Genomic DNA, 12,750 nt, shown 5'->3' on the forward strand with positions numbered 1-12,750 from the left:
ACACAAGGGAATCCCAATAAGATTAACAGCTGGTTTATCATCAAAAATAGTGGAGACAAAAAGAAATGAGAGGACATATGCAAATGCTAAAGAGAAAAAAATTGTAAACCAAAAATTTTATATGCAGAAAAATTATCTTTCAAAAATGAAGGCAAAATTAAGATATTTCAAGATGAGCAAAAACTTAGAGAAGTTTTGTTAGCAGACCCACCTTATAAGAAACACTAAAATAAGTTCTTCAGGCTGAATGCGAGTGACACTAGGCAGTAATTTAAATCCACATTTTAAAAAAAACCACCAGTTAATGTGATTACATAAGTAATTATAAAAGACTATAATTGCATTTGTCTTCTGTTTTCCTGCATTAATTGATTTAAAAATCAATTGCATAAAATTATATGTATAACTTTATTGTTGAGCCTGTAGGACACAGAAATATATTTAACAATAACAACACAAATGAAATGAGTGGAAACAAATGTATATCAGAATAAGGAAGTGACACTACATGGTAACTTGAATCCACAGGAACAAATGAAGAGAATGAAGAGAAACAGAAATAGATTGTGTGTCATACTTTCCTTTCTTCAAGCTGAAGTATTTTCCCTTTAGTGTATCTTGTAGTATGATTTACTGACAACATATTCTCTCAGCTTTTGTTTGAAAATGTCTTTCTTTTGTCTTCTTTTGAATGAGACTTTTGCTAGGTATAGAAATCTATTTTGACAGCCATTTCTTTCTTTTTTTCTCATCATGTTAAAGATGGCGTTCCATTAACTTCTGGCTTGCATTATTTCTAATGAGATGTCAGTCATCCTTTTTGTTGTTGTTCTGTATGTAAAGTGTCCTTCTTCAGTCTATTTTTAAGAATTTTTTTCTTTAAATTTGGTCTTTGATAATTTGACTATGATGAAATATAGTTTTATTTGTACTTGTCTTACACGAGTTTACTGAGCCCTTTAAATAACTGGGTTGTTCAGTTTTTGAAATTATTTCTCTTCTTCTTTTAGGACTCTGGTTATACAAATGATATATTGTCCTACACATCATTTACAAGCTGTTCTTAGCTTCTTTTGGTTTTTCACTTTCTACTTCAATTTGGGCAATTTCTATTGACCTATTTTTAAGTTCGTTGACCCTCTTTCTACTGTATTCATTTTGAAATTAAGCCTCATATCCAATAAGTTTTTAATTTCAGATTTTTTGTTAAATCTATTTTAGAATGTCAATTTGATCTTTAGAGATTCCATTTCTCTATTGAGAAGTAGCTTTTCCCGCTCTTTTGTATACCATTTTTTCTAATTTCTTTAACATATTTGTAGTAGTAATTTCCAATATCTGATTCATTTGTGAGTCTGCTTCTATATATTTATTTTTCTCTTCTTTTCATGCCTCATAATTTTTGACAATATGCAGGATTACATATTTTAAATGAACCAAGGAATTTGGAGTAAAAATTATTTTCCTCAGAGGGAGCAGATTCCTTTCTCTGTCAGGCAGCTGGGGTGAAGAGTTGAATTTTTTGACCCAAATAGAAATTCAGATGGGTTGCATCAGAGTTGCAGCCTGAGTTTCAATTTACCTTCAATTTCAAATGTCTTAAGAGTAGGATCTATCCTGAGTGATTACAGGAACCCTCTAGGATAAATTTGGGAAGGAAGCACTGCAATATACGGAGACTTCCAGCCCAGCCCATAGCATCCTATGCTGCCATACTCGCAGGACAATTCTCTTGGGGGAAGCACTGCATAGCCAGGAGAATCAGCTCTGAGTTTGGGGATATAATAGCTTTCAACCCATCATGCAAACCCATGAAGCTATTAAAAATTCTGCTGTGTTACTTGCTACTCCAGCAGAATTCTTCTGCCCATGGTTGGCCTATTTCTTACCCAGTTATTCCCAGACACAGCCAATGCTCAGAGAGGGAAGTGACGATAGCATTTACTTTAAAAAGGCGTCTTTACTTTCTAGAAAGGAAACTAGTTAGTTTAGATATCTTCTTCTACCGTACTCCCTGAAGTCTTAAATATGCACACACATATTCATACATACATACGTACATACATATATATGCGTATATATATGTTTTATCTTTTAAAAATTTGTTCTAGCTGTTATGGTGAGAATTATGATCACTTGTACTTCCTAAATGAATGTGGAACACGCCAGTACCTTATTAATGTTCACTTAGTGATTAAAAAGTAATTGATATACTGTTATTGTTTCTATTTTTTGGCTAAAAGTGTGTGTTTTACAGGTTATGGTCAATAACAGTCAATAGAGTGTCTGTGCCACAAGAACAGCTATTGTTTGTGGAGTTCTTACCATAAAGCAGGTAAATCTTTTAAGTGCTTTACATATATTACCTAATTTAATCCCCACAGCAATCCTATGAGTTAGTTACTATTATTAACCCTTACATACACACAGGAAAACTGAGCCATGGTGAGCTTAGGGCAGCTCTCCGGGTCATGTACCTTGTAAATACTGCAATCAGGATTCGAATCTAAGCAGTCTTCGTCAGAGCCCAAGCTCTTAGTCACTACACTATATTGTGATAGTGAATGAACACTTAATGTTGTTTTTTTACAGAGTTGTCCTTTACTCCTCTCTACTCTTCATACTCTAAAAATATTTGTTTTACATAATCCTCTAATTATATCATTCTCTTTCTGTATACTCTTTGCTCTGCTAGGGATTGCTTCTACTCCTTGTTTATAGAACAAACATTTATATTTCCTTTAGAATTCAGCTCAGCTACCTTCCTTCTGAAACTTTTTATCATTTAGTCAGAATTAATTACTTCTCTATCTATTCTCTCTTTGAATACCGTACATTCACCTACCTTCATTTAACTTATTGTGTGTAATGTAATTTATATATGTATGTCTCACCCATTAGTCCATAAGATTCTTGAGAGTAGGAACTGGGGTTTATTCATATCTTTCTATACACATCTAATGATGCTCGACATGTAATAGTCACTGAATAAACGTTTACCAAATTGATTTCAATCTCTATCTGTTGCTGAAATTGATTCTCAATAGGAATTTAGAAGATTAGAAGTCTCTGTGGTATATTGCACTTATCTTGCTCCAAAGGTTAAAGCGTAATTGGTCTCAAAATAAATATTGTCATACATTTTGGAAGATAACCTTGGATAAAGTTAAAATAGCAAAAAACTGTGGTTATTTAAAACTATAAAATTATTCACTTTAATTTTTATCTGTTTTTAATAGTTAAAAACAAAATTCAGGTCTCCTATTTCAAATTAAACTACTATTCACTCTTAACTAATAATACCTTTATGTGCCTGACACTTCAGGTGGAATGATTAAATTATGCACCTGTAGAAACATCTCAGAAAGCAATGACAGGTATTACAAACCTACTACGTTCCTAGGTACTTAAAAAAAGTACTGTATTTAAAATTTGAGACATTGATTTCAATTCATTGTTTTTCTTGTACATGACATTCTTCTTCTCCTTTTTCTTCACGTACGGGGTGTAAATTTTCATTTCCTTGACTTTGCTTTGCTCTCATTGAATTTATAACACAGAACATTGTACTGTTCAGCTTTTTTTTTTTATTTTTCCAAAGATTGGCACCTGGGCTAACATCTGTTGCCAATCTTTTTATTTTATTTATTTTTTCTGCTTTTATCTCCCCAACCCCCCCGCCCCCGTACACAGTTGTATATCTTAGTTGCATGTCCTTCTAGTTGTGGGATGTGGGACGCCGCCTCAACGTGGCCTGACGAGCAGTGCCATGTCCGCACCCAGGATCCGAACCCTGGGCTGCCGAAGCGGAGCGCGCAAACTTAACCACTCGGCCACGGAGCCGGCCCCTACTGTTCAGCTTTGTTAGACAGTTACTTGAAGCAAGGAAGTAGGAGTATAGAACCATTTCCCTTGCTCAAATAGAAGAGACTTTGAAGGGACGTTTTCTTTAAAAAGTAGGGTCAACAGTGGGCTGCACACAGAAAGATTAAGTCAGAGCATAGTCTTTAAAGCCACTCTTTCCATTCTTTGCATATAGAATATGTCTTGCTGCATTGAATGGGTTGAATATATTTTATCCCACTAATTTTTAAACCTGAAGTCCTGGAACAGCAATTTGGGGTAAGCAATCCCAAATAGCATCTCATTTAGCTTTGGCAAAGTCATTCATTTTTGCAACCCTCTTGGATTCTTTTTATGTCCTACTGTGGAATGTGCATAGCACCCAACTGTAAAAATTGCTGAGAGTGCTGGGCCTGAGAAGGAAGCAACAGAAGAGTTAGTTTTGACTCCTTGGGGTCTATAATTTGTATTTCAGTGAATGACTCCCATGCCATTCTTTGAAATTACTTTCTACTCTCTATTTCTTTCTCATCTAGATTCTTTGTTTTTTAAGATGTCTAACAAGGAAGAATGTAGCAAAAAGTATGTGAGTAGTATCTTCCTAAAACCGCTAGACGTGCTTTTTTTTTAATGAAATGGAAGAGAGATGTGGGACAATGATCTGATAAGCATTTCTTTGAATGAGAGGGTCCAGGATGGGAGGGAATACTTTTCAAATGTCTTGTGTAATACTGTCACTCTTGTTCACAAGAGAGATTGTAGTATTTTATGTTAAGATGATTTATTTCATTTCCTAAAAAGAATTGTTGCCTCAACGAGACTCAGTCTCGTGACTTGTATTTTAGAGTAATAGGAAAGCTTTGTCTGAGGATGTGTTTCCCGTGCCAGTTAATGCCCTCTCCTCTCCAGGGGCAGCAGGAGCACTGATTCTAACAGTTTGCCTTCAAGTCTGCATCTGAAAATCATCCTTCTCCCAAATCATGTCTAAAAATCAATGTATCATAATTGATTCTTCTCCTTACCTTGAGTCTTTCTAGCTAGAATATGGGCCAAAATAATTTTGCCTTCTCTTTTGCAACCAGCCATAACTACTTATACTCCATGGTAAGTTTTGGTTCTCACTAAATGCGTAACTAAGAATAAGGCGGAGAAGGCAGAGTCCAATTTCTCCCTGCCCCTAACTTAAACCTCTTTATATGTGTCTGAAGATTATATATAAAGGAGAATGAAGTTATATGGATATAAATGAGAGTGTATTTATATGCATGCACCCCTACGTTTATATATTCATACTTTTATTCATTCATTTGTAAAATATCACTATTTATTATTATTTAGTGATTAAATTTTGAGCCTACAATATTATCTTATAAGCTGTGTGTGAACAGGGCAGGCCAATTAACCTCTATGAGGCTTAATTTTTGATCTGAAAAATGAGGATACTAATACTTGTAGTGTTGCAATAAAGAGCAACTGATATAATATATAAAATATTCAGCATAATTTCCAGCACATTATAGGAGCCCAAAAAGTGGGAGTTATCATTATATTTATTCCAGTACTCTTTCTACTTTCTAGTCACTAGCCTAGGTACTCAGAGATACCGAATCAAAGAAAATATAACCTCTCTTCTCAAGAGCCTCAAAAATCTACTGAAAAAGATTTAAAAGGGCATCAAAAACTAAAATATATTATGATAAGCGTTTTTAAAAACATTAAACTGTCAGGTGCACCTTCAAGTAAAGAGGGGCAAAGCAGGAACCTGGTGGGCAATGGTTAACAGTGGAATTTGTATCTTTACCGACTTAGTTGAAACTAGTTACTAGCCAGGAGATTTTGTCCTGCTTATTAATTATTTTTAACTTGACTTTTTTTTTTAAACATTGGCACCTGAGCTAACAACTGTTGCCAATCTTCCTTTTTTTTTCATTCTTCTTCCCAAAGCCCCCCCAGTACATGGTTGTATATTCTCGTTGTGTTTATGGGATGCTGCCTCAGGATGCTCTGACGAGCACGGTCATGTCAGCGCCCGGGATCTGAACCAGCAAAACCCTGGGCCGCCGAAGCAGAGCTCACCAACTTAACCACTTGGTCATGGGCCAGCCCCTTAACTTGACTATTTTTTATTGTTTAACTTACTTGTTGCTTTTGTTTCCATTTGGAGTTTATATATTTTTGTGTAAAGCAAAGCACAAGGAGTTGTTCTGTATTTGGACTTGAATACCAAAAAAGTGGAGGACTCCCCTGAACGCAGAACTGTTGTCTTGTCCTAGAATGAGGAGGAAGCCTTGTACCAGTGAAAGACCTCTTAGACTACAGTAACGCGTGCTGGGACACTGGGCTTGCTGTGCACTTTATAGGATGAATGCCAATGGGCTTTGTCAAAATGAATTTCAGATATTTAGAGATCATCACTATTCTCTTATCATTCTTATAATATTGAGGCAATTTTCCCAATTTCAAAGCTTTAAAATATAACAGTTTAATATTAAAGAAAGCAGTATAAGACACAGTAGAGGAATTTGCAGAGAACTCTAACAGTCTTAGGTATAGGAGTGAATGTGATGTGGACCACAATAAAATGCAATAACTCTAAATGTTGTTAAGAGTCTTAATCAGCAGGTGGAATTAGAAAAAGGATGCAGCATACATGTTTACTTTCTCCATTACTCTGATGGGTCTGACAAAGCTTGAAATGTGTATGCTTCTCCAGAATATCATTCCTTTATGCTTTTTGAGAGAGAATTAGAAGTCAGGGTAGTATGAACCTTTAACAGATACAGAGAGAAGGTAAATCTGATTTTGTTCTTTTCATTATTAAATACAAGTGACAGTAACCGGGAATAGATAGAAAATGAAGTTCTTAGAGATAGATATAAAATAATGGAGAACTACAAAAATACAAACAGGGGCCGGGCCCAGTGGCGCAGCAAAGTTCACACATTCCCCTTTGGCAGCCTGGGGTTTGCCAGTTCCGATCCCAGGTGAGGACCTACACACCATTTTTAAGCCATGCTGTGGCAGGCATCCCACATATAAAGTAGAGGATGATGGACACAGATGTTAGCTCAGGGCCAGTCTTCCTCAAAATAAAAAGTTAAAACAAAAAGAGAAAAATGCAAAGAATTCAGGCATGGATAAGAAATACTTAGGAGTCAAAAACTGAAGGGAGATGGACAAAAACAATTGAATATATGAAATAGAGAAAAATTGATATCAATGCAACCCTTTTAAAGAAACAAACAAAATCTTAGCTGAAATAGTCTTATTATGGCTCCCTTCCTTATTTTTCTCTCTTCGTTTCTAGGTGGGAAAAAATCCCACTGTTTTGCTCCTTATTGGCTTGCTGTTTTTCATGGCTAGGGAAACGGAGGAGAGAAAGAGAAAAATCGCCCAAGGTGAAGCATTCATGAGGGGCTAAGCCAGGACCTTGACCCAGATGTACCTGAGTCTGTCAGACCACCTGTGCACTCTGAGTTTTAATTGTGTCTGTTTACAAATTTGGGGAAACTGTAGCAAATTAAATGTACAGACGTAAAACGTTTCGTATCTCAAGCATTGGTACTATAACCTCCTCTGGAATCTGTCCTGTGCTAAATATTTGTCTCACTTTGCTGGTTTCCTCTGATGCTGGAGTTCACTTAAGGTTCAATTTTAGGAAGTTAGATTTCTAATAAGACTCTTTCAAGCGGTTTTCATATTTAGCCAATCTTGCAGTTTTCAACAGTACATGGAAGAGCAAATAGGGACATCAGAAAAAAAAATTAGCTTCTGTAACTTACAGAGGAAACTGAAATTTGGGTTCCCTAGCTTCTAAGATTTGGGAGCGGTGTTGGCAATCTAAATTTCTCAATAGCCCAACACAACACTCTTCATAAAGGGCTTATGTAGCCTCCTTATGATAACAACGTTTCTTAAGTTTCCAAGTGCAGACTGGTCCCTCTAAGTGTTTTCAGCTTGACAGATAGCTCTTTTCCGAAGTGCGTAAATTCGGATGCTATGCTGCTACTACATATTATTTTATATATATGAAGAAAGATGTCAAATGTAGAAAAATTCATTTCTGACCCTGTTTTGAAAAGACAAGCAAATCTGGGTTTAGTTTTTAAAACTGTGTAAAGCTTGGCTATTTTTACCGTACATGTGTAATGCCATCCCTCGTTTTCCTCTAATGAACACTCAAACAAAATTAACTATTCACTGTTCTTTAGACTGTTACTTGAGCTCTGCGAGGTAGTCAACAATCTGTGGCCTGCAACTCCTGTTGGCGTGGAGAGGAAGGTGGGCAGGGGGGGCAGGTGGGCAGGAGGCGGAAGGATGGCAGGAAACATTTTTTGATTTATGCAATTTTTATGAAAAATGTTCTCTTTACGTGCTGCATAGTGTTACTATTATTATCATTTGGTGGGCCTGAGGCATGGGCCACACACATCATCTGGCTAAAAATAATTCTACAGCCTGTCTGGGTGTCATTATGGTGTTTGTTTCATAACAACTGCTTATGAATCTTTATTAAAATTCAAGCGGGCTGAGACTTGGAGCCAACAGTGGGGCCCGTGTACACTAATAGAACACAGTTTGACCTTGGGAAGGCTCTGGCAGGATCAGAGCAGGGTGTGTCACAAACCGGGCACACAGCAGAAAATCTCAGACCCAGAGACTCTGAAAGAGACAGGATGGGACCATTGAAATGTATTTCTCCCAAACAAAATAGGTGGTATTTATTTCAATGCAGAATGAGAGGGAATGGATCTGCTATTAAACAATCTAGGTGGGAGTCACCTACCACTCGCCTTGCTGACTGACCTAGTGGAGTGAATATTGAAACGTCAGGGGCTTGCCAAGGAGATTTCTAAAAGCACAAAGGCAACAGCACAGGATTTTTCAGTCATATAGAGTGAAATCATAAGGTTTAGATGGTGATCTAACAATTTTTATAAAATTGCACCCATTCTTTCATATATTGAGATACAACCCATGTTTATGAAACAAAATCTCCATAAAAATCTAGGGAATATCAAGCATGAATTTCACAGATTTAATCTCTAAATTAAATACCTATGGTTTTTGCAAGTATTTTTTTCTGAATTAAAATACACCTAAAAAATGACTAAGAAAACATAGACATAACACTGGTTGTGAGCAAAAAGTACATAGTTGTAGAGTCAAGATTACATAAAGTTTAAAAGAGATATGCTTGGCATTTAATAACTATTCACTCCATTGATTACAATATATTTATTAAAAATTTGGGTGAATCTAGATACCAAATGCAAAAAAGACCCAATAACTATTTCCCATGACCATATTGGAGTGACAGCATTAGCATTATTTCTCTAGGGCTTTTGGGCTTGTATGGTTAGACAAGGTAAATGAATAATTATAGAATATTCTAATTCCATCACGCTGTGTAAGGAAGCAAATATAATGGCAATATGGAGGAAGTTAAATTCCTATTGTTCTGTATCTGAATTAAAAGGATCAATATGAACTTATGGAGTACTATATTTTTAAATAATACATTATTTACATCTGTTTATATATTATGTCTCTTGCTACTACTAAAAAGGACTACAAATAATAACTAGTTCAGTAGTATCTCTCATCCCCAGATCGTGATCCGGTAGTGTCATCTTTTACTAAGAGAAATCAACATGTCCTGAAGAAATGGATGACTCCATGCCTCTGGTAGGAAATGTGCAAGATGAGTTTGGGCCATCTTTCATGCCAGAAAGAATGAAAGCCAACGAAGACTACTAGTCACATCAAGGGAACACCGGAGCTAAATGAAGAGGCTTCCACTGACCAAAAACGGGACAATTTATAAGAATATTAATTACAATGGATCAAGGTACATAAAATGTTTAATTACAAGAATTCAATAGCAATATTTTAAAACTAACAATTGGTTACTTCAAAAGATAATAGGAAACCATTATCTTGAAAACAGGTAGATAGAGAAAAAGAATCAAACATGTATTCTTCCAGATGGCAGGTAAGGAGAAGGTATTTCTTTATAAGATGTGTTCCAATTAAGAGATTTACAAAATGATAGAATTAGAATATCACTATTTTGCAAGCCTCCACAAATTAATAGATCTATGCATTGAGTATCAATGGATGCTAACATCACAGAAAGGGAGACAAGTGTTATGTGCCTCCTGGTATAAGAATGCAACACTCCCAGTCTATCTGAAGAGACCACACTTGAGTTCAACCGTGTCTCTGTATCCAGCTTACAATTTTTAGGAAAAGGAGAAGCAGAGGAAGCATGTTTAACTATGCCTGAGCATGAGATCAGCGAGATTCAAACTGTGGAAAACTCAACAGGTCAAATGGCCTGGCTCTTTAAAAGATAAATTCTAAGGAAATACTGGGTTGGAGGAGAATATTGTAGATTAAAAGAAATTTAAGGGGCCAGCCTGGTGGTGCAGCAGTTAAGTTCACATGTTCTGCTTCGGTGGCCCGGGATTTGCTGGTTCAGATCCCTGGTGTGGACCTATGCACCACTTGTCAAGCCATGTTGTGGCAGGCGTCCACATATACAGTAGAGGAAGATGGGCACGGATGTTAGTGCAGGGCCAGTCTTCCTCAGCAAAAAGAGGAGGATTGGCAGCAGATGTTAGCTCAGGGCTAATTTTCCTCAAGAATAAAAACAAACAAAATCATATTGAACATTTAATAATGGGCAAGACCAAGAAAATCAGTATTTCTAGGGAACTAATATTTTTAAAATTCTGTAGGTAATTCTAATGTGAGCTGAAGTTGGCACTACAGGGTTAGAGACTGGTAAAGAAGTCGGAGGTAAGTCCAGTTGACTTCACTATGTTATGTAAGTACATTGGCATTAGGAAACTGAGGACACAGAAAAAGCAGTGAGATGTGTGCTGGAGCATTTCAGCATTAAGACGGGAGCAGATGTTGACAGACCATCAGACCTAAATAGGAGAAGTGGGAGCTTTGACAACTACCCCTGAGAAAGCTAAAGAGATAATTAAGATCCTGCCAGGCTAAACAGCCAGAGATGTTTTGAGCCAAACCATTTTGAAGCTGGAGATAAGCTGTCTGGAAGGACTTGAGTATAAGTGATTTCAGAATGAGAGTAAATATTTCTAAAGTTAAATATTAGTGGAAACATTATCAAATTTTGCTTTAATGTTTCTTTCTCTTTAAAATTGCTTTACTGGGTAGACAGGTAAGCAGAATGATGTGGTATAAGGAACTATACGTATAACAGATGGAACTGGGTTCAGATCTTGGTATTGCTGTTCATTAACTTTGTAACTTTGCTGAATTCAACTCCTAAACCTCAATTTCATTGAATGTAAATTGGACATAATAAGCCATATCTTAGAGAATTATGAAGAATAAATAATATTTATGTGATAGCACCTACCCCATTTGTTGTTTTCTAAATATGTCTTTAATACTTAACTTTAATGTCAACTACTTAAAACTTAAAAAAGAACAGAAATATTCTAACAATATATCTATAATTGACATTTAAGAAATCTTAATATTGTGCATAAAAAAAGGAGCACAGGTAAATTGAAAATACCTGCATGCCTTTCTACTTTTTCTTTAGTCAAAGTACTACTCCAAAATTGTTTCCTATTAGCCTGATGCATTTTTTCTTTTGAGGAAGATCAGCCCTGAGCTAACATCTGCTGCCAATCCTCCTCTTTTTTGCTGAGGAAGACTGGCCCTGAGCTAACATCCGTGTCCATCTTCCTCTACTTTGTGTGTGGGATACCTGCCAAAACATGGCTTGGTAAGTGGTGTGCGTAGGTCTGCACCCATATTCTGAACCGGCAAATCCCATGCCACTGAAGTGGAACGTGCGAATCTAACTGCTGCGCCACTGGGCCGGCCCCTATCCTCATATGTTTTTAAACAATTTTATTGATGTAAGATCCACCTGTTATATAATCCATCTATTTAAAGTGTACAATTCAGTGTTCTTTAGTCTACTCACAGGATGTGCTACCGTCATCACAATCTAATTTTAAAACATGTTTCCCTCCCTCCCCCCAAAGAAACCTGTCAATCAGTGGTCACTGACCATTTCTCCCCAACATCACCAGCCCTAGACAACCAATGATCTATTTTCTGTCTCCATAGATTTACTTATTCTGGACATTTTATGTACATGAAATCATACATGTGGTCCTTTTGATTGGCTACATTCATTTAGTGTAATGTTTTCAAATGTTCATTCGTCCTGCAACATGTATCAGTGCTTTGTTCCTTTCTATTGACAAATAGTATTGCACTGTATGGATATACCACTTTTTATTTATTCATTTATCACTCGATGGACATTTGGGTCATTTCCACTTTTTGGCTGTTATGTACGTACGTGTGCACATTTTTGTTGGACATATGTTTTTTATTTCTCTTGTGTGTATTCCTAAAAATAGAACTGGGGCATCATATTATAACTGTATGTTTACCATTTTGAAGAATTACCTGTTTTCCAGAGTTGTACCATTTTTCATTCCCACCAGCAATGTATGAGGGTTCCAATTTCTCCACATCCTAGTGAGTGTAAAGTGGTACTCCATGGGGTTTTAATTTGCATTTTTCTAATGACTAATGATGTTGAGCATCCTTTTGTGTGTTTATTCTCCATTTGTATATCTTCTTTGGAGAAATGTTTAATCAAATCCCTTGTCCATTTTAAAATTGAGTTGTCTGTTTATTGTTGAGTTTTAAATGTTCTCTCTGTATTCTGGATATTGTCACATCAAGACGCAATTTACAAAAGTTTCTCCCATTCTGGCTCCTGTGCATTTTAAACTTTTATTACATATATTTAATATATCACGGGTAGACAGTTGGGGTGAACTGCCAAAAAAAAAAAAAAATCCTCTGTTAAGGGAACTTTGGGAAATAAAGGTTTTTGAG

This window comes from Equus przewalskii, chromosome 13 (genome assembly GCF_037783145.1).
Source record: "Equus przewalskii isolate Varuska chromosome 13, EquPr2, whole genome shotgun sequence".
In the NCBI taxonomy this organism is placed as follows: Eukaryota; Metazoa; Chordata; class Mammalia; order Perissodactyla; family Equidae; genus Equus; species Equus przewalskii.